The sequence below is a fragment of the Hemiscyllium ocellatum genome, chromosome 3, assembly GCF_020745735.1.
Source record: "Hemiscyllium ocellatum isolate sHemOce1 chromosome 3, sHemOce1.pat.X.cur, whole genome shotgun sequence".
NCBI lineage: Eukaryota > Metazoa > Chordata > Chondrichthyes > Orectolobiformes > Hemiscylliidae > Hemiscyllium > Hemiscyllium ocellatum.
This window is the reverse complement of record NC_083403.1, coordinates 117,145,195-117,168,306: the sequence shown is the minus strand read 5'-3', so window position 1 is coordinate 117,168,306 and position 23,112 is coordinate 117,145,195. Positions and strand designations below refer to the sequence as shown.

Genomic DNA, 23,112 nt, shown 5'->3' with positions numbered 1-23,112 from the left:
CCATGGAGGGAGAGTAAGTCCAGACAACTCTTCATCAGACCTCAAATTAACCTCTCATGATAAGACTGTTTGTCCATATGTGGTACTAGGCTAGTGAAAAATTCAGGTCTAGATTTTATAGATAACAGGTTCAAAACAGTTCTAAGTATTCTAGCTGTGGTCTGACTAATGCCTTGTATAATTTTAGCAAACTCTCCCTACTTTTACACTTCATTCCCTTTGAAATAAAGACCAAGATTCCACTTGCCTTCCCTATTACCTGTTAAACTTGGATGCTAACTTTTTGAGATTCATGCACAAGGAGTCGTCCCAAATCCATCTTCTGTAAGGCAAAGTGTAAGTTTCGAAGTCTTCAATAATAAAACGATTTTAAATAAGTTATAGAATCATGGTAATTAATAGAATTGTGAAATAATGTTTAAACTTGTAAAGATGTAACAATGTTTGCTCAATGCAAACATCCCAAGCTCAGCTCTATCTACTCACTGTCTCAGTCACCCCTGGGAATGACCCAGCTGCTGAAGAATGTAACAAAAGGCGTTGGCCCTGTGATCTCGCTGTGCAGTGCCATGAGCAGCAAAGGGGCGAACATCTAGCCAGCGTTCACCTACAAAACTGCGGCCTCCAAGTCGAACCCCTCTTTCTCGCCCTGGTCTCAATGTGTGTACAGATGCATCCAAATAAAATCATAAACTCAACATGTTGTCAAAGTCAACAACTGGCCTCTGTCTCAGCCTGCTTGCTGGTCGGAATGATTGACGGGGTGTTGAGCCAATGCGAGGCTGGGGAAGCTGAGAGCCCCGGCCAGGAGGTGGAATCAGCGCTGAGCCGAGGAGCAGCAGCGAAGGCGGTGGGACTGAGTGACAGTGGAAGGAGCTGTGTCTGCATTTATCACTGACTGCCTGAAATCGTGGCAAACTTGGACTTGAGACAGCGATGGTAAGTCCGTCCAAAAAATGGAAGGAGAGCAAGTGGCAACTGCAACCAATTGCGTTTTATTGGTGTTTGCCCGTACTTTCCGGAAAATTAAGTTAAAAAAATGGGCTGGGGTTATTTTTTTTGTTTTCACTGAATGGAGTTTTCTTCAGATGCGAGTCCCCTGTATTCGGCATCAAGTCCTGATGCAGCGTTTGGTGGGCTAGGATTGAGCAGGCACAGATCACGATAGTGCTCAAAATTGTCTCTATTGTTCGGCTTGGAAAGTCAAAGCGTTGCTATGGTTCGGGTACATGAGAAATTGGCATTTACCCAGAGGAAGCGGCTTGTCAGTGCAGGAGGGAGGAGTTCTGGTGGAATACGGCGCTGGCTTTTGTATTATTATTATGACCCCCCGCCGTGTAAGTGAAAATCAGGACTGCAAATTTACCGGAATATAACTTTCAAAAATCAATTTTGTCTAAAGTCAGCCTGCAAAAGAGCTAACAAAACGCAACGGTTTTGCTTTCTTTGAAACTTTCCTTGCTTTCTCTCAGTTCTTGATTTAACCCCTTTTCTACTGCATGAATCTCTTGGCATTTCTCACTCTAAGACCACAACTGTGCGCACATATTTTCAGCATTTAGCTAAAATATCCCTTTTCAGTTCAAGATTCGTTGCTTCTTTTTGACCTTTTTAAAAAAGTACAATCCAGAGCTCTACGGTTCTTAATTTTCAAATAATTCTTTCATAGGTAGTCAACATTGTGAAAACAATTTTCTTCCTCTGTACTGCATATTATATGCAAGTCTCTTGTGAAATAAACGTTGCTGATACTCTCAAGGTCAGCTCAGATAAGATGGAGAATTTAAATTTGGATGCATAAAATCAGTACAATAACAATTCCGATAAAATTTCAGCTGGCACCGTGACAGTGTCTGTCATCACTAATAGTTTGCTGAGTGTTTTGCAAAGAATTTTGTAAGAATTTGAGGTGCTAGTGCATTTGGGCGAAAAATTGGGCTAAACTTTGAAGATCAGATTTGTTTAGGCTGTTCAATTTATTAGCAAGTTGGAACAATGTATTCAGTAACCAAGAAGGTACATTACACCAGTAACTTTGTTCTGTTGGCAACTATTGCAATTCCTCAATATTAAAATAGATGCAATTTGATTTGTATGATTGCATTTCAATGGGTGTAAATGATATAGTTACCACAAAGATATAAATTACCTAAAGCAGTGCTTTTCATTATGCATTCTGTTATATTGTCAATATTTCTTAAAGCTCTTCTGCTTGGGCTACATATACTTGAGGTCATTTAAAAAACTCTGTCACAGTAATTAGGAGTTCAAATTTATTTTGTGTATTCTAGAAAATGTTTTTTGCTCTGTATGGCACCATGCCATGCTGCTGGTGAGCTGCCAAGCTTAAGTCAAGCAATTCCATAGTAGGAAAGAGAAACCTGAATAGTTCAATATTCTGTGTCACATTGGCACATTGCCTAAAAGCAAGCTATGGAGTGATAATATCTTCAGGAATGTTCTATATTTGCCCTCTCAGTTGAATGATTGATGAAATATGTAAAGCCAAAAATGAAAATGTAAGTTTCAAGTGTGGCTTCTATGCGTTAACTTCTTAATATGTTTTGAATTACTTGTTTAAATTATTTTTCTGCACTATTTTCTATTTTCTCTCTAATGTGACCAGTCAGTCTACTCCCAAGCTGCTAATGTTCTATAACAACTCTGAGAAGGTTTATGATGTAGTAATATGTTGTCAGTTATTCCTTAAAATAACCGCCCTGTGATTAGTGCTCCATTTTATTCCCCGGTATAAATTTGACGTCATTCAAAACTCTGTCACAAAAGTCCTAATTTGCACTATTCCGAATTCACCCTGAAACTCCAGGCTCATCTGACCTACTTTGACTGCTGATTTAGCTATGCTCTGATATTAAATTGTCATCTTATCCGCAGCCTTTGAAATGGTTGACCACATCACCCTTCTCAAACACCACTCCACTGATTTTTGGTTTAGAGTGGTGCTGGTAAAGCACAGCAGGTCCAGGCAGCATCCGAGGAGCAGGAAAATTGACGTTTCTGGCAAAAGCCCTTCTTCAGGAATAGAGCTTTTGTCCAAAGTGTCGATTTTCCTGCTCCTTAGATGCTGCCTGACCTGCTGTGCTTTTCCAGCACCACTCTAATCTAAACTCTGGTTTCCAGCATCTGCAGTCCTCACTTTTGCCTACAACTCCACTGATGTCAGGCTTGCTGAAAACACACTTGTCTGATTCCATTCTTGACCATCTAATTACAGCCTGTGTTTCACTTACAAAGGTTTCTTGTCCTTCTTTATAGTATTACCTCTGATTTGCCCCTCGGATTGATCCATAGGTTTCTCCACTTTCTGATCTAGATATTGCTCATCAGCAACATCATGTTAGTCTCCATTTGTACACAATAGCACAAAGTTATATCTCTCAACCACTGCACTCTACTGATCCACTCTTGAGAAATTATCGGACTTTGTTTCTGGCATCAAAATGCATAGAAGCGTCAACACATCTTCCAGTTAAATATTATGAAAACTGAAGTAATTGCCTTTGTTCTGTTCTCCATATTCTGTTACTTAAGACTCAACTCCAAACCTTTCCTTGCCAACAGTCTGAGACTAAACTAGTTGTATTCCTGTGATCCGTACTTTCTTCAGGTAAGCAACTAACTGTGGAGATTTGACGGTCTGGAATCCATGTCATAGGAGGAATGTGATTGCATTGGAGAGGGTACAAAGGAGGTTTACCAGGATGTGCCTGGGCTGGAGAGTTTCAGTTATGGCGAGAGATTGAGCAGATTGGGGCTGTTTATCATTGAAGCAGAGGAGACGAAAGGAGGACATGATTGAAATGTATAAAATAGGGTATAGATAGGGTAGACAGGAAGTAAGTTTTCACCTTGATGGAGGAATCAATGACCAGCGGCAGAGATTTAGGGTAAGGGGCAGAAGGTTTAGAGGGGACGTGAGGACAAACCTTTTCACCTGGAGGATGGTGGGAATCTGAAACTCAATGTCTGTTAGGATGGGAGAGGCAGAAACCCTCATGATATTTAGTAAGTATTTGGATAGGCATTTGCGATGCCAAGGCATTCAAGGCAATGGGCCAAGTACTAGAAAATGGGATTAGAGTAGTTAGGTGGCTTTAGATTGATGTGGATGTAATGAGATGAAGGACTGTCTATTATCTATGACACTGATTAATGAGGATATTTACTTTAAGAGCTCATATCAATATGCTACAAAAATGGCTAGATTGAGCTTGGAATTGAGGAATATCTATTACGTATTCATAATTTGATACCAGTATAACATATAAATAAAATAGCTAAATAGTGGAAAGCCTTTTATCTCAACTTGGTGTGTGTGTATCAGATCTACTTTGCGAATTAATATGGATGGGTGTGATTTATTCCTGTAAATTGTGTACAGAGTAAGGATTCTGCATTGTGATCCCTGTTTGCATGTGCCTCATGTGCACAACAGAATAACTTAGATCATGACAATTGCAGACAACTTATGAGACTGCTTTCCCTCTGTCATTTGTGTCCTTAAAAGCTGCTTTTTTCCCCAATCATAGCATTGGTCATTTACCCTAATGTCTCTTTCTTTGCCTTGGTGTTTATTTTTGTTTACTTGATCATGTTCCTGTGAAGTGCTTTGGAAATTTTTATTAAGTTGAAGGCACTATTTAAGTACACAAGCAAGTTTTTGACACTAAACATGGAAAACCAAGCAATGTAATAATGTGGCTTTAATAAGCAGAATTGCTTCAGTTACCTGAAAATTTATTTGGTCCCTTTTTCTATGAGCAAGGCTGATCTGTTTATTGAAATGTTCTTGTGATGAGGACAATGACTTGTGGCCACTGCTGTGAAACTAGAATGGTACAGTTTGAAAAATATCAACCTTTGTAGTTTGTTTTAATCCATTAATAAAGGTGAATATTGCTGGTTCATTTCTTCCTGAACAGTACATTAATAAAATAATCAAAGTATCCATTGACAGCAGTATGATGCAAAAATTCTTTTTGGCCTGCATCATATTTTGTACCAGATATTGAGCAATTAAACTGAATACGGTGCAGAAAACGCTTAAACTGTTTACTATGCAGCATAAGTGTTACTGAAATGTAGATGAGGTGATATTCTGAGTGTATCTAAGCATACTTTAAAAGTTTTGAATTAAGTTCAATATTGTTTTGATAGTATGTTCAACTTGAATGATTTCTACCTCCTAGCAAGTATTAGTGTTCTATATGTAAATTACCAATTATACTGAAAGTTCAAAATATTTTGAAGATTTACAGTGGTTTTATCATGTATATTGCTCAGATCAGTGATTTTAAAGACAACAGCCAGTTTTGTATGCTTTTAAAATTAGATTTAATTATTAATGATTATTCTTAGCAGCATAATGTCACTCAGCTTTAATGGAAGGGAAGAAAGCAAATGTTTAATAGGCAACACTTCAATCAATTGCTTTGTTTCTATAGGGTTTGAATCTATAACATTGTTAGTAAAGGGGAATCATGCTTCTCGAATAATGAAGGAAGTAGGATTGCATGAAAGATGTCACATACTGAGAAAACATTTGGGTTTTATACTGTTTGTTTCACTGATTTAGGTGTCATTCTTCAAATAAGAAGGAGTTTTTTTTTTGTTGTCCATTCCAAGTGTGCTGATGTGGCTATCATCATTTGATGTGTGTGTTTTTTTTGGCTTTGTTGTACAAAATTTGATGTGCAATCGCATGTCTGACGGCCAGGAGGTTGGCCGATGTTAACAGAAATACAGAATGTGCAACAGATGTTTGCATTAAAAGCAGGAATTTGCAGGAGAATCTCAGCAGATTAGACAACATTTGTGGAGACACGAACAGAGTTAACTTTTAGGGTTGAATATGAAGAATGGGAGTCGTATTTCTGACTGATACTGACAAGATGAATGCCTGCTTAAGGTCCTCAATTTGCCCACTGACAGACAAGCTGCCCGATACCAGCCATCCTGTCACTGATAGGATTGGGTTGGGGATAGAGTTGGGAATGTCAACAGTGAGCCAGCTGTCGGCTGTGTTTTGCTTTTGCATCTCCCTCAAATTTCAGACCCACTTATGGGGAAGCATAAAATCCAGTCTGTTGTGTGCAATTGGACTTTGAGTTAAATGCCAGGTATTGACTGTCAAAAGTTTTCTTTTGTCAGCCTAGTTTCCTTCAACTTTTCTGAAATGTGACAGATTCTAGTTTGTCTCCGAGCAACATCCAGCTGTTTAATTTGGGAGTTGGGCTTTTCAAAGCACATTCTGCTTTCTGAGAAAATGCATAAATTTAACTTTTCAAACAATAAAATATGGTTTGGGCAATCTCTTTATACTCTGGAAGACCGCAATGACTCTCTGTGGAATAAAATAGATGCAGACAATGGGCTAATTTAAATTTGGAGCAATTTGAAACTTCTCTATGGTTGTTGTAGTTTCACAAATTAATGGGTTGAGCTAGACCTTGGTCTAAAATTAAGACATATACCCTGTAATCATATTTTTGGTGAATTGATAAATGTCACAATTAAATAAAATGCACATCTGTTCTCTAATGCAATTTGACATAAAGCTGAGGTTAATAGATGGAAAAAAAACAGATGACTTGGTGATGTGGGGGGGGTGTGTGAAAAATTCTGTTGTGCATAAATAGTACTTCTGAATATTAACAGACACAAAGCTGAAGGCTAGGGCTATTGTGGTGCAGTGGTATTGTCCTTACTTCTGAACCAGGAGGCCCAGGTTTATGACCCACCTGGTCCAGAGATGTATAACATATAATTAGGTTGATTAGATAATATCTTAAGTTGAAGTCTTTCAGCGTTTGCCAAGACATTACAATTCTAGAGGGTGATTGAAGGAAGGAAAAGCTTGCATTCACATGGCAGCTTTCACAACTCTCGGATGCTCTCAAAACATTTTTCAGTCCTTGAAGTACTTTAGATTTTATAATTTACTGTTGTGACACAGGAATGTAAATGTTATCTTTGAATTTCTGGTGTCCTAGCCTTCAATCAACATCAAAAAACAATATCTGGTCATTGTTCCAGTATAATCTGTTGAATCAAATCTCCACAGCTGCTGACCATATTGTATGGATATACCACTTACAACTGTGTATTAGATATTGCCATCTCTTCCTTAAGCATAGAAAGCTACAGGTCCTTCTTGCTCCAGTATGAGAGGGGAAAACCACTTTCTGCTCCAACTCAGAGTTTCTGTTGTTAATTGTCCCAATCTGGGGAGTAACAACTGTATCATAATGCTGCAATATCCTTTCATTATAATTCAAGACTTGAGGCTAAGCCTGTTAAATTTCAAAAGAATTCTACAGTGCAATTATCATGATACAAGTCCTAGGAGTCGCAACCTAATTTTTATATGTTAACTATGCTTTTCCCCAGTGTTGGTGAAAGGAAAAAAAAATCAGTACTTAACCACCAGGAGAAATATCCATCATCCGCATATAAATAGAAATGGAAATAATTATCCGGCAATTATTTTCCCTATAATTATTTCCAGGGCAATTGTGTTTCAGAAATTATTGTTTTATTGTCAACAGGTTAACATCGGTTTAACAGAACCGAGCTCACAGTTTGTGCACATAGTCTAATTTGCATTCACGTCCCTTCAGTTCTGTCCCCAAAGTTTGGGGACTTCTTTTAATCAGCTAATTCCTATTAGCTGCATAGGGGTGATGCAGAGGTAGTTCCATTTTAATCGGTCATCTATCAGCTAATTCATGGAATGCTTACAGGATGGCTTTTTGGAACAGCTTGTCATGGAGCCCACAAGGGAGCAGGCTATTCTGGACCTAGTGTTTTGTAATGAACCAGACTTTATAAAAGATCTTAAAATAAGGGAACCCTGAGGAAGCAGCAATCATAATATGGTAAAGTTCAGTCTGCTGTTTGAAAGAGAGAAGGCAAAATCGGATGTAATGGTGTTACAGTTAAATAAAGGTAATTATGAGGGCATGAGAGAGGAACTGACAAAAATAGACTGGAAGCAGAGCCTAGCGGGGAAGACAGTAGAGCAAAAATGGCAGGAGTTTGTGGGTAAAATTGAGGACACTGTACAGAGGTTCATCCCCAAGAAAAGAAAGATTATCCGGGGAGGGATTAGACAGCCATGGCTGACAAAGGAAGTCAGGAAATGTATTAAAGAAAAAGAGAGATCCTATAAAGTGGCCAAGAGCACTGGGAAATCAGAAGATTGGGAAGGCTACAAAAACAAACAGAGGATAACAAAGAGTGCAATAAGAAATGAGAGGATCAAATATGAAGGTAGGCTAGCCAGTAATATTAGAAATGATAGTAAAAGTTTCTTTCAATACATAAGAAACAAACGACAGGCAAAAGTAGACATTGGGTCACTTCAAACTGATGCTGGAAGCCTAGTGATGGGAGATAAGGAAATAGCTGGAGAACTTAACAAGTACTTTGCGTCAGTCTTCACAGTGGAAGACATGAGTAATATCCCAACAATTAAAAGGAATCAGGGGGCTGAGTTGAGTATGGTTGCTGCTACAAAAGAGATAGTGCTAGAAAAGCTAAAAGGTCTTAAAATTGATAAATCTCCTGGCCCCGATAGGATACACCCTAGAGTTCTGAGAGACGTGGCTGAGGAAATAGCGGAGGCATTGGTTGAGATCTTTCAAAAGTCACCGGAGTCAGGGAAAGTCCCGGATGATTGGAAGATTGCTGTTGTAACCCCATTGTTCAAGAAAGGATCAAGACAAAAGATGGAAAATTATAAGCCAATTAGCCTAACCTCAGTTGTTGGTAAATTTCTAGAATCCATCATTAAGGATGAGGTTTATAAAATCTTGGAAGAGAAGAGTCTGATTAGAACAAGTCAACATGGATTTAGTAAAGGGAGGTCATGTCTGACAAACCTGTTGGAATTCTTTGAAGAGGTGACAAGTAGGTTAGACCGGGGAAACCCAGTGGATGTGTTCTATCCAGACTTCCAAAAGGCCTTTGATAAGGAGCCGCATGGGAGGCTGCTGAGCATGGTGAGGGCCCATGGTGTTCGAGGTGAGCTACTGGTATAGATTGAGGATTGGCTGTCTGACAGAAGGCAGAGAGTTGGGATAAAAGGTTCTTTTTCGGAATGGCAGCTGGTGCCAAGCGGTGTCCGGCAGGGTTCAGTGTTTGGGCCGCAGCTGTTCACAATATATATTAATGACCTGGATGAAGGGAGTGGGGGCATTCTAGCAAAGTTTGCCAATAATATGAAGTTAGGTGGACAGGCAGGTAGTATTGAGGAAGTGCGGAGGCTGCAGAAGGATCTAGACCGTTTGGGAGAATGGTCCAGGAAATGGCTGATGGAATTCAACGTGAGCAAATGTGAGGTCTTGCACTTTGACAAAAAGAATAAAAGCATAGACTACTTTCTAAACGGTGAGAAAATTCATAAAGCCAAAGTACAAAGGGATCTGGGAGTGCTGGTTGAGGATTCTCTAAAGGTAAACATGCAGGTTGAGTCCATGATTAAGAAAGCGAATGCAATGTTGTCATTTATTTCAAGAGGGTTGGAATATAAAAGCACCGTTGTGCTACTGAACTTTATAAAGCTCTGATTAGGCCCCATTTGGAGTACTGTGTCCAGTTTTGGTCCCCACACCTCAGGAAGGACATACTGGCACTGGAACGTGTCCAGTGGAGATTCACACGGATGATCCCTGGAATGGTTGGTCTAACATACGAGGAACAGCTGAGGATCCTGGGATTGTATTCATTGGAGTTTAGAAGATTAAGGGGAGACTTAATAGAAACTGACAAGATAATACATGGCTTGGAAAGGGTGGACGCTAGGAAATTGTTTCCGTTAGGCGAGGAGACTAGGACTCGTGAACACAGCCTTAGAATTAGAGGGGGTCAATTCAGAACAGAAATGCGGAGACATTTCTTCATCCAGAGAGTGGTGGGCCTGTGGAATTCATTGCCGCAGAGTGCAGTGGAGGCCGGGATGCTAAATGTCTTCAAGGCAGAGATTGATAGATTCTTGATGTCACGAGGAATTGAGGGCTACGGGGAGAATGCAGGTAAGTGGAGTTGAAATGCCCATCAGCCATGATTGAATGGTGGAGTGGACTCGATGGGCCGAATGGCCTTACTTCCACTCCTATGTCTTATGGTCTTATGATCTAATTCCTGTTAGCCACGTAGGGGTGATGCAGCGATAGGTCATTTTTCAGCATTAATAGTGTTAAACTTTATAAAGTGGTGCAAGTGTCTCATGGCAGTGGATGCAGAGTATTCGCAAAGCTCTCAAATCCATCCTTCAAAGGAAGGGACATTGACCAAGCTACCGTCATAGCCGAGTTAGTTATAAGAGGAGATCTGATATTGGCAGATTCAAATATATAAGGGATCTGTTAATTTACCTCTCACGTGCCATAAGCTTGGAGAAAGCTGTGGAACAGAGTATAACTTTGATGCTAAGGTGACAACATTACAAGTTAATCTCAGCATGTGAGTGAAATAAAGCTGCAAGTTCTTACTAAATTATAAATCCCTGTTTTGCTGAGGAATTACTTAATTCGGGAGCTCATCAAGACTGCTTTAACTAGTTTCATATAGGAACCATTATCGTTTACACAGGATCACAGAATTGTTTCACACACGGGAGCTCACTTGGCCTCTTGCACCTGCACTGACACTCAGTGCAATGCACCCCATCGTCTGTCTATGACAATGGAAATTCTTCCATTTCAGACCTAATCATTGAACACTATGATTTTGCCTCCTTTGCATTGAATATGATTCATGGCAGTGCAAAGACTGTGCTGTAGTTCTGTGTCAGTTCTTTGTTTAAAAGCTTCAAATGCTCTTTGTCATATTCATTACAGTTTTGAAGTTATTTATAGCACAAGAAGCATCTTGGAATAAAAACAAAGTTGGGAGAAAAGCTCGGCAGGATTGGCAGCATCTGTGAAGAGAAATCAGAGTTAACTTTTCGGGTCCAATGATCATTCTTCTGAACTCGTGATTTGGAGATGCCGGTGTTGGACTGGGGTGTACAAAGTTAAAAATCACACAACACCAGATTATAGTCCAAGGTTTAATTGGAAGCACACTAGCTTTCGGAGCGACGCTCCTTCATCAGGTGATAGTGGAGGGCTCGATCGTAACACAGAATTTATAGCAAAAATTCACACTGTAAATTTTTGCAATAAATTCTGTGTTACGATCGAGCCCTCCACTATCACCTGATGAAGGAGCGTCGCTCCGAAAGCTAGTGTGCTTCCAATTAAACCTGTTGGACTATAACCTGGTATTGTGTGATTTTTAACCTTCTTCTGAACTCAGCATCATGAAATTTCTGCTAACCTTAATAACTTTGTTGTATGATGTACCGATTCCCACAGAGACCAATAAGTTAAAGAGTTCAAATTCTGTTTGGTCAACTGAAATATCTCACTGCAAGATTTCAGATTTTAAGACATTTATGGTACCAAACCAATTTAAGATCAGCACAGACCAATGTATTGTACTTAATGGGCAACTCATGCAGTAAACTACAGAAAGTATATTACTCCCTTAACTTTCTAGCTTGATTGAAAATTCCACACTGCATTTAAATATTATACACCCTATGCAGTCCTGAAAGGAACCAGATGAAAATTGCTCTCCAGGTTTGCTTCTCCCTTTTTTTTTGCTAAGTTACAGTACATACTGAAGGCCATTTTCCTCAGTCTTCTGAGAATCACAAAATCAATTTCCAGCAGTGAGTTCTGCTCCAGCAATTCCTTTTCCCAGTCTCACCAGGGACAAATCTCTCATTATTCTTAAATATCCACAGGTCCATCTCTTCAACTACCAAATGTTCTCCCACCTGCATTTGGCTGATCTTGAGCAAAAATAGTTTGTTCCATTGCGCACGCGTTCTTTCCCTCTGTCGTTTTGTCTCTGTCTCTGTCCAAGGTATTTGAGTCAGTAAATTTGATAATCTAAGGGTCTACCAATAACAAATCCAGCTCCCCCTTTCTTTGTGTCCAGGTTTAAGAGCCAATGTTTGGGTTTGAGATCTTGTGCTCGTCTCCACTGCTCCATTTCATCTTGAATTAATGGGGATGGTTTAACACACAACCATCTTATAAAATCTTGTAACAGTCTGTTCTGTTCTTGTTTACAAAGGTGTCAACAAAATCATTTGGTTTGGCTGGTTGTCAATCTCTGATGTGTAGTTTTATGAAAATTTAGATATGAAACTTTAAGAGGAAACACGATTTTGTTAGCTGTTCTGGAATACAACTGTTTCTGAACTTCATACTACACTACCATAGCAATGGACATTAGCTGAGTTACTAAATTTTTGTTAGGATTTGACTTCTTCATCTTGTACACTCAGAATAATCCCTTATTATTATGCTGTACATGTTGCATTTGGTATTTCAGTATGGTGTGAAATTGCATTAATAATATCTGGATAACCTGAAATTTTGCCGCATAGAAGATATCAGCTTTTCCTGCCAGCGTAATAGAAAAGCCAACAGAATGAAGCCTATTGTAAATTGAAGTTCTGGACTGATAACTCCAGGTTAGCTGAAAATGGTGACAGAAGTCACAATCACTTATTGCTTCCATCACACTGTTTTTCAAACAGACTACTACTGCCAAGGCATCGAGAGTGAGGAGGAGAGGTTGAGTTGAATGTTTGGAATAAAGCCTCAGCATTATTCAAAGTCAATTTAATTGCCAAGAAAGGAGAATTAGTACATGAACAAATGAATGTCAATAAGCTGAATGGACTTTCCCTATCCATGAAGTTTGATATGTTCTTTCACCTTAGTTAAAGGCAAATCAAAGTTTTATTTCTTTGTTTACTCTTTGTAACTGAAGAGAAATGTCCAGTTTTTCTTCCTCTAGTGAAATAGGAATAACTCAACTGCTACCTTTTTATGGAAGTGTCCTTGTGTGCAATAAACATTAATGGTCTCTTTGTAATAAGTTGTGAACAGTGTGTCCTTTTGTTCAGTCACTAAGATAATATCCTTACAATGTGAGGCCCATTTTATTGGTAGAGAAAATTAATTTAAGTTTACTCACAGCAATAAGAATTCCCATAAATATCACTCTTCAGCTATTTTCTAGTGGTTAGCATTGATTAAGATAGTTTACAGTTGTTTTGTGCTACTGAACGATGTTCTAGGAAATTTGATATTCACCATAAAAAGAGGTATTGCATTTTAGTTAGAAAAATAATGATATCACATATTACTTTAGAAAATAATATCAATGTGGTTGAGGAAAAAAGTGATCTGTTTTCAGATACGCAAGTCACTGATAATTACAATACAGACTCATAAGGCCAGAACAAAAGCAAATAACAAACTGGAATAGTGCTTTCAAAACATTTTGCCCTGTGATTTCATTTTAATGTTTCACTTCATGTGATCCCAAAGTGAAAATTGTGGGATCGGGGTGGGGAGTTGTTGACCAGATATATGAAGTATTATATAAGGACAAGATTGAGTTTGTGGTGTGATGTTGTATATATTAAAATAAACAAGCTCCAATTTAGAAGGCCAGGAGAAGTTTTAAGCTTGAGGGAAATTTCCACAGGCTAGAGTTGATTTTAATCTGCTTTGGAATTTAAGCAGCCATCGTCGAAAAGTGTGATACTGGAAAAGCACAGCCGATCAGGCAGCATCCGAAGAGCAGGAGAGTCAACATTTCAAGCATCAGCTCTTCATTTGTTCCTGCTGAAGAGCTTATGTTCGAGACATCGACTCTCCTGCTCCTCAGATACTGCCTGACTGGCTGTGCTTTTGCAGCACCACACGTTTTGGCTCTGATCTCCAGCATCTGCAGTTCTCACTTTCTCCTTGCAGTTTAAGCAGTCCTGTGAAGTCCCTTGATGAAGATGCTTGTACAGGCCAGTGCTCCAGTGCAGGGAAGGATGTAATGAAGTTTGGAATGGAAAGTTAGTGATTGAGATTAAACACTGAAGAGGTTACTTAAAATTAAGTATGTTTAAGCTCAGGTATATATTCTCTCCAGAAAGAAACTATCTATAGTTCCATTCTGTACACCAAAATCACAAATGACATAAACCTATTAAAGTGTTAGGGACAGAGACTCTGATGTTGTACTGTACGAGTGGCATTTTTGGGTATCATACCAGGTGTTGTTTTTGGGGTACTGTATCAGGGGTGTGTTTTGGGTGCCATACACACTCCAAAGTATGATCTATTTTGTTAAGTTTCAGACTGGGATTTGACTTGTCAAGTAATAACACCAGCCGGAATCACAATTAGTGCTTTGGTGGCAATCATGTGTAAGATCATCAAGTCATCTCTCATACAGTAACTGTTGCAGAATATCAGTCTGCAAGAAAGGAAGATAATGGGCGACCATTCAAAAGATAGAAATTCTTAATTTTATGCATGTTTTTAAACCATGGTTACCTTTCTCACGATGCAAATGTACGAATTTTCATGTGTTTTCATCTTGCAGAGTGTAAACTAATATAAAAATACAGAGAAGTGCACATTTCCAATGGTCATATAACTTATTCATCTTTAGAAGTAATTCATCAAAAAAGTTCAAATGTAGGAAATCAAATGGCTAGCAGCAGCAATATAATAGCTAAACATGATAGTAAAGAACCATAGTGCTTTTTTTTTAGTCTAAAACATCACAAATCCCTCGTCATTCGGGATGTAATTTGAACCAATTGACTTTAACCATGTATAATGCATTAAAGCATCTGTTCCATTTTTTCAACTCCATTAACTTGGTTTGTCATTGCATATGACTTTTGCAGATGTTCAGTGACATAGATTGTACATACTGGAGATGTGAAAGTAATTTAATATTTGGACTGTAACCACTGTAGAAAAATGCAAAAAAAAATTAGCCTTCTGCCCTTCCCTTTGCATCTGTTCTGTATTTTTCGGTTTAATTTGATTCAATTTTTTAAAAGCATTTCTGGAGACAATGAGCAGAATATGGTGTTTATTGAGGGGGAAAAATAATCAAGGGGCTCACATGGAATGCTATTTTTAAGTGTAATGCCATTTGAATGGTGTGATTATCTTAATTATTCCTTTTCAGTCATGAAAATTGCCCCATTGTATCTAGAAAATATGCTCCTGAGTATCTCACTAAAGAAATGAAATTGTGACAATGTTATGAGATTATAAAAAATTTAAATCTGCACAGAGCTCTGGGACAGAGTTCTGTTTATTGCTAAGTGATCTTCAGGGCTAAGAATTCTTAGTTTGAGCTCTTGATGTATTTGCCACATCACTGTAATATGTGCAGGATTTATGTGTAATTTGTGAAAAGAAATAAAATTCTCTCTTTGTCCTTAAACAAATATTACCCATCAGCAATCTAACTGCCCAAACGTAAATTCTGGAATGCTAGAAATGCAATTGATATTTCTGGGAAGCATTTGCATCTTGTATATTTGACATACATTCAATGTAAAATTTGTGCCCAGTTTAGTTTCCATGCTGAAATTTTATTCTGACTGTGTAGAATTATGTGGAATGTCACACATGTCTCCAGCACATGGCCCAAAGTCTTGTGTATTTGTGATTCCAAAATATACATCTAACCACTTGCTGGATGTTAAGAAGAGTTTTGCAGTTTCCACCTTTTACAGGCAGTGAGCTGTCAGATTCCAACTTCACTCTGGCTGGGGAAAAAAAATCCACATCCCCTCTAAACATCATGCCGCTTATCGTAAATCTACGACCCATGATTATTGATCCCTCCATCAAAGTTCCTTCTTCTCTGTGTTAATAACACCCATCATAATTTTTTATATCTCAATCACGTCCCTCTCAGTCTCCTTTTGTTACAAGGATAATAATCACAGCCAACTCAATCTCACTTCACAAGGAAAACTTTCCAACCCAGGCAACATCCTCGTACATATCCTCTGTACCCTCTCCAGCAGTATCACATCCCTCCTCTCATGTGGATTTCAGAACTGCATATAATACTCTAGCTGTGGCCTAACCAATATTTTATACAATTCCAATATAACCTCTGCTCTTAAACTCTGTGCCTTGTCTAACAAAGGCAAGTATCCCATATATCCTCTTTATCACTTCATTTACCTGCCCTCCCACCTGATGAGCCGCTAGATGTGCAGAGTCTCTGATTCTTGGTTCTTCCCAGAGTCCTACCTTTCATCATGTATTGTTTATTATACTAGAGTGCATCATCTGGCATTTGTCCAGATTGAATTCCATTTACCACTGATCAACCCATCTGACCAGCCTGTCTATATTCTTCTATAATCTAAGGCTATCCTTCTCACAATTTACCATCCTACGAGTTTTCACATCATCTGCAAATGTCTTGATCAACTCATTCAAGTCTAAATTGATTATACCTACCACAAATAGCAAAGATCCTAACACCAATCCCACAGCGCCCATTGGCCAGTGGCTTCCAGTCATAAAACCTCCTTGACCATCACTGTCTGCTTCCTGCCATTCAGCCAATTCTGGATCCAGTTAGCCAAATTTCCTTGGATCCCATGGGGGTCTTACTTTCACAGGACCTAATCAAAACCTTACTGAAGTCCAAGTAGACTACATCAAATGCAGTGCCCTCATCTACATGCCTGGTCACCTTTTCAAAAACTTCAATCAAGTTGTTCAGTCAGCACCTGCCTTAACAAAACCATGTTGACTGATTAATCTTGCTTCTCCAAATTCAGATAAATTCTGTCCTTCTGAATCGATCCAATACCACTGAGTTAGACTGACTGGCCTGGAGTTTCATGCTTTATCTTTCTTGAAAGTGTTCTTCCCTTATGCAGTATTTCTGTATAAATCCTTTTTTTGAAATTACGACGAGAGCAGTTAATGTTAAACTATTATGGCTTTTTTCCCTCTGCAGCTACAGATTCCCTAGACTATATTTCCTTCCAACATCAGTAACAGAAGTTGGGACTAGTGTTATGTCCTGAACACATTGGTCTCCACCCCTCATGCAGAGACACACAGCACACGGAGAAGAAGGCACTCATTGTGAATTTTCACTGAGGAACCCCAAGTTATAAATGTGATAAAGACACTTTAATTTTAGCGAGTTTTGAGAAGATTTGGAGCTCAGGTTGAGGTTCTGGATGTAGGTTTGTTTGCTGAACCTTCCAGCTCAGCGAGCAAACCTATATCCACAGCACTTTAATTTTGCTGGAGGACTTGCATTTTGAAGGCTTGTGGAAAAATGGACTTACTTCATGTTTTGAGTACATACTTGGAGTGAATTGTTTTAAAGATGTCATTGGAAGTTCACTGTGGACATTAATGTTTTTTTTTGAAGCCTCTAGAAATTATGTGACTGATGCTAACTGCTTGCTTTGATGTAGACCCAGCTGGGGCTGTTTGAATCTGCGACTAACTCAAAGAAGTTTCTTGTTTCCATCTGGTTTATTTGAAGGCAAACTAGAAAAAAAACACACCTGGAGAAAGTTTGCTCTGAACAAGCTGAACAGCTGATTGCTCTCATTTGTGACACAAAAACCCTCAACATCTGTTCAAAAAGTAATCTATTTGTCCTTCGTGATTGAAAGAACACCTCAAGACTGTTTATCCTCAGCAAGACTTCAGCGATAACCCTGCATAATTACTGATTTGTCCACATGGGGATTTGTGTGCATGTGCATGAGTATGTGTTGACACTGCTACCTCAGTGTAAGAGACCCAGGTTCCATTCCCACTTTCAATAATGGTCTGTGTGGAGCTTGCACGTTCTCGCCATGTCTACGTGGGTTTATCCTAGCTGCTGCCATTTCCTTCCACAGTCCAGACATCGGGCTGTTTTCCCTCAAGCGTCGGAGGCTTAGGGGTGACCCTATAGAGGTTTACAAAATTGAGGGGCATGGGTAGGGTAAATAGGCAAAGTCTTTTCCCTGGGGTCAGGGAGTCCAGAACCAGAGGGCATAGGTTTAGGGTGAGAGGGGAAAGATATAAAAGAGACCTAAGGGGCAACCTTTTCACGCAGAGGGTGGTACATATATGGAATGAGCTGCCAGAGGAAGTGGTGCAACATTTAAGAGGCATTTGGATGGGTATGTGTATAGGAAGGGTTTGATGGGATATGGGTCGGGTGCTGGCAGGTGGGACTAGATTGGGTTGGGATATCTGGTCGGCATTTTTTTTTATTTCAAAATATACTTTATTCATAAAATAAATGTTTGGTACCTGTACAATTTGTCATGTCGTTCATAGACATATACATTGCAATAAATCTTTGATACCTGTCATATTGTTCACAGATATACATATTGCATATCTTAACCTTACAAAAAACAGATTGAATTAATCGTATTTACAGTTATCATATTTACAGTCCATTTATTCACCATCCAGTCTCTTATTATTTAGCTGTGGCTTCAGCAGAACCCACCTAGTGAGTGGGTGCCCTGTTACATGATTGCAAAGGAAACTTCTTTAATCCCCAGTTTATGGGGTTACCATTGTCCATTCAACTGTCCTGCCTCTGGGGTAGCTGTCTGCATCCCCATGGTGAGCACGAACTGCTGGACCTTTGCTGGGCTGAGGTAGCTATCCAGCTCCTCACTGGGGTCATTTACCCGCTCTGGTGACATTGAGCCAAGGCAAGAGTCCGCACCGTCCAGTTCTGTGTCTGATAATGGGACTGTCAGAGGATCACAGCTTTCAGTTACCTGAAGTTGTGGGGCAGTGCGTACCCCCTGGTTCTCACTGGGTGGAGGGTGGACTTCGGGGGGTCCGTTGTTTCCTGGTTGGGAGGAAATGCCCTCCTCTTTATCCATGGCGCTCTGTCTCCTCTTCTGTTGGTGGTGACCTTCTTTGCGTCCGTCTTCCCCATCCGAAGCGCTGGCTGTCTCTCCCTCATGCAGCTGTCGTTTCCTGGGGGCCTGGCAGGATTTTCTCTTCCTGTTTTTAACAGGTATCCACTCCTCTGCCTTCTCGATTACCTCCTCCTCCGTTGCTTCCATCTGCCCAGCTAGAGCTAGGATCAGCTGCTATATCTCTCCGCTGGCTGTTGCCTCCTCCACTCCAGCCTGTTCTTCTTTCTGGGTGCCACCAGTCTCTGTTTCCCTGCTGTCTGGGTGGACCTCGCTGGTCTTTGGGGGTCCATGGCTCACATTGCCACCTCCAGCCATCTGAGCGTAAGTGGGGCTCCCCCGTCTTGGGCAGGTCCTGTACATGTGGCCCGCCTCTCCACACAGGTTGCAGCTCTTTGCTTCCTGACAGTCCTTAGTCAGGTGACCCTCCTGTTTGCAATTCCTGCAGATGGTCACCTTACAATCCGCCCCCACGTGTCCCGCCTTCCCGCAGGTTCGGCACACTTTCGGCGGCCCTGCATATGTCAGGTAGCCTCTGCTCCCTCCAATTGCAAAGCTCGAGGGTGGGTGAAGAATGTTCCCATTACCATCGACCCTCAGAGTTACCCTGACCTGCCGCTTACTGGTCCAGATCCCAAAGGGGTTGATCACATCGATGGCTTCTCCCTCAACTTGGACGTACCTTCCCAGGAAGGTCAGGACATCAGCCGCTGGAACATAGGGGTTGTACATATGGATTGTAACAACCCGACTCCTCTGTGCAGGAAGCACACACAACGGGACTGCCTTTTGGCTAAGATCAAGTGTCTGTTCTTATCAGGACAGGTGTCGAGTTGCGAGTCATCAGAGCTAGTCGAGATCATCGCTGGATTGTGATTGGACGTTGGAGGATCATTTGGTTGTGCTGACCTGCTATTGGTGGATTTTCATGCTGGCTTCGGCCTAATGCCAATTCAGGGACCAGCCAACCTCGGAGCTATGGCCTCAGCAGCCACTCGCAGCACTGGACAGGGGGTTCGAAATACAGTCAGGGTGACTGTGAAGAAGGTGGAGGGTCATACTCCGATCGATTGCATACTGTTCATTAAGAAGATGCTGTGGGTTTGCCGCAGCGGACGTGTACTGCCTGCAGGATTTCCCTGGGGCAGGGTATTTTGACGTGACCTTCAGGAGTGTGAAGCAGTGCAAGCAGCTCCTGAAGGTCTTCAAGGAGAAGGAAGGGGAACCTCTGTTCTCCATCTTGTTGGGATATCTGGTCGGCATGGATGGGTTGGACGAAAGGGTCTGTTTCCATGCTGTACATCTCTATGACTCTATGTGCCAGTTAGGTGGATTGCCTATGCTAAATTGTTCATAGTGACTAGGGATGTGCAGGCTAGGTAGATTAGCCATGGTAAATGCAGGGTAATGGGGATTATGTCAGTGCTGTTCGGAGAGTTAGTGCAGCCTTGATGGGCTGATTCGCCCCTTTCTGAGCTGTGTGAATTCTATGATTCTATATACTTCAATATAACTGGCTATGGATGTTAATTATTGAAATGAGCTCTATTTTAATGATAAACCTCTAAAAGAAACCTGATTGATGCATCTTGCGGTTTGAAACCTCATAATATAAAGTACAGCTTGTTCTGCTACAATGTGCATTTCATTGACATGAATTCACTGTGACATGATTGAAGAATTGGGGACACTGTTTCTAAAGCGCAAACTTTAAAAATGTGTTTTGGCTGGAACGCAATTACATCGCCAACACTTAAGCACTATTTCTAAAGTGCGATTTTTCTGTAATGCAGGGTTGCATAAGAATGCAACCATCACATTACAGGAGAACTACCTGTATTTAATTGGTCATTTTGGTAACTGGACAGGTACTTATCTTTTATGTTCTGATCCATGGAGTAATGAGACTTGTGTGATTGCATACTTCCAGCCTCGGTCATAATAGTTGGCATGATAACATGTTCATTGTTCAGTCAAGCATAGCAAATGTGTCCTGAATGCTCGGGGGCCACTAGGAGTCCTTGCAGCTTTATGGGAGCAGCAGGTTACAATGGCAACTAAGCAATGACGAGGACAAAACGATAAGGCACTCCAACCTGGCACCAACTCGACTTAACCAAACATTGCTCTTGCAGCCTGTTTGCTGCTGAGGGATTGAAGGTAATAGTTCTTCTTTACATGCAGTTACATATTTATGGTTTCCTGGAGTACTGCTCCCAACAACTCCAGTCATCCTCCTTTAACTGCAGTTAACTAAGCTCCTGTTGAGTCTATTGGGATCAGGTAGCCTTGTCAGCCATGAAACCACCTCCACTAAAATAGTAATCACTGTGAATAACATTGGAAAAGTCTGGTGCTCGTATTTTCAGGTTCTTCTACTTTTTTCCCTGATGGCATATGAAAATCATTCTAATGGGCAACAGATTTCTTAAAGGAACAGACTCTGCCTTGGATCTGCATTCTAACTTTAACACCATGTTAAGTGAAATATATCATGAATGTGAATGTTAGTAAACATTTATTTTCCCTTCTTTTCTTAGTTACCCATGCTAATGTATATTGGAATGTCCCTGTACAGTCTTGGTAACGGTTAAGTAACTCAATACAGGCTGGGATAGAATTTTGGATTGTTCAAGTCTTGTAAGATTCAGCGGCACACCATGTTCCTTGTTCTACACAGTTCATAATTCCTCTTTTAAGAAGAAGCACAGTAAATCATTGTTTTGTTGGATATATTCAGCATAATGTCTCATTCCCTGATGTTCTAACTTGCCTGTAGAATGTTGATTTGTTGTTGATGATATTCCTGTTTGAGGTAACTTGTAAACTTTGATATTCCTTTTATAGTTGGGTCATATAGATAATCTGTTTGGTATGTGCAGTGTGAAGCAACAGACAAGACCTGCTTAGCTGCTGGCAAGCCCTTAATGATTTAATTCTGATTATACTTCCACAGCAGAGAGGGCAATATAACAAAAATGCTTGATCTTGCTCTATACTGCTGTATGGGATTATGGAATTGTATGCTGTTATAAATGAAAGCTGACTGAAATAAGTTACAGATATCCAAAGAAATTTGTAGAAAATAGCTCGTGGGTTTTCCAGTTTCTTCTTAGTTAACAGATGTTTTGACAATGGAGTCATTAATCAGTCATAACAAATAACGATTGGTCAATTAGTCTACAAAAGGCCCATGAATCACTTGGAAAAGTCCCAGTGACGGAGAGCTTCAGAAACTATTGATCCAAAATCATCCTTTTTCTCTTAAATATAATACAGATACTCTAACAGGTCTCTTAGTATGTACTATGTCTCAAAATGGACTTCTGAAAGCAGTCCATCTAAGTTGCACCATCTGACAGATGTTGCTCTTGATTAATTGATTACTCTGTTTGGATTTTGAAGACTTTTTAAAAATTCATTCATTTGGATTTTGCTGTTAAGATCAGTTATGGACGGACAATAAATTTTGGTCTTGAGTGGTGAGCTGCCTTCTTGAATGTGACCGAGATCCTTCCTAAGCCTTTTCAGAAGGATTTTACAAATCAAAACATGTTACTGTGCTCTGCTGTGAAGAAGAGTCACATCAGCCTTGAAAGATTAACTCTGTTTTTCTCTCTCCACTGATTCTGCCAGACCTGCTGAAACAGGCAGCACATACTGTGCTTTTGTTTTCAGATTTCCAGCATTGGTGGAATTTGGCTTTTATATTGCAGGGCTAGACCAGGTATAGGAAACACATTTCCTTTGTTAATGGAGAATAGGTCAACATGCTTCGAGCTATAATTTTTGATTTTTTTTAAAATTCTGAGGTGTCAATGATAAAGGTAAATCATGTTTATAGCATTAATTGGTTTATTTAACAATTGCCTATTGCATTGTAACATATTGTATGCCTTTGCTTTGTGCAGCTCAAATATTGCAACACTGCTTGACCCAGTATGTATGATTTTGTTTAGACAAAGAGGAATTGGAAGCAGTTTGTGGAGCTTAAACATAGGGATAGACTGATTGGACATTCTAAATAGTACTTCTGATCTAAAAGTGGTATTGCATTATATATATTTACGCAAATAAGCAATCAGATGAATCATCTCTTCAGTAAGATTTAATTAACAACTTCGTTTCATTAAGGGTAAATAGAGGAACATTAGTTTGCAACCTGTCAAATAAATTAAGTGGTTGTTTTGAACACAGGAGCCAATTAAATCAATTAAACTTGCATCTGTTTCGGCAAGGGTTTGTTTAGATTTGAATAACTGTAGATCATCTTAGATGATGCTGTCATCACAAATTAT

At 39.9% G+C, this 23,112-nt stretch overlaps 1 protein-coding gene across 1 annotated transcript in view; it reads left to right on the top strand.

The window, feature by feature from the left end:
* Positions 1 to 854: 854 nt before the first annotated feature.
* arhgef10 (Rho guanine nucleotide exchange factor (GEF) 10) overlaps positions 855 to 23,112 on the top strand; it is a 280,448-nt gene continuing 258,190 nt past the window's right edge. Inside the window, exon 1 of the mRNA XM_060853056.1 lies at positions 855 to 939. The gene's annotated coding sequence lies outside the window, so the exon portion shown is untranslated. The remainder of the gene's footprint in view (positions 940 to 23,112) is intronic.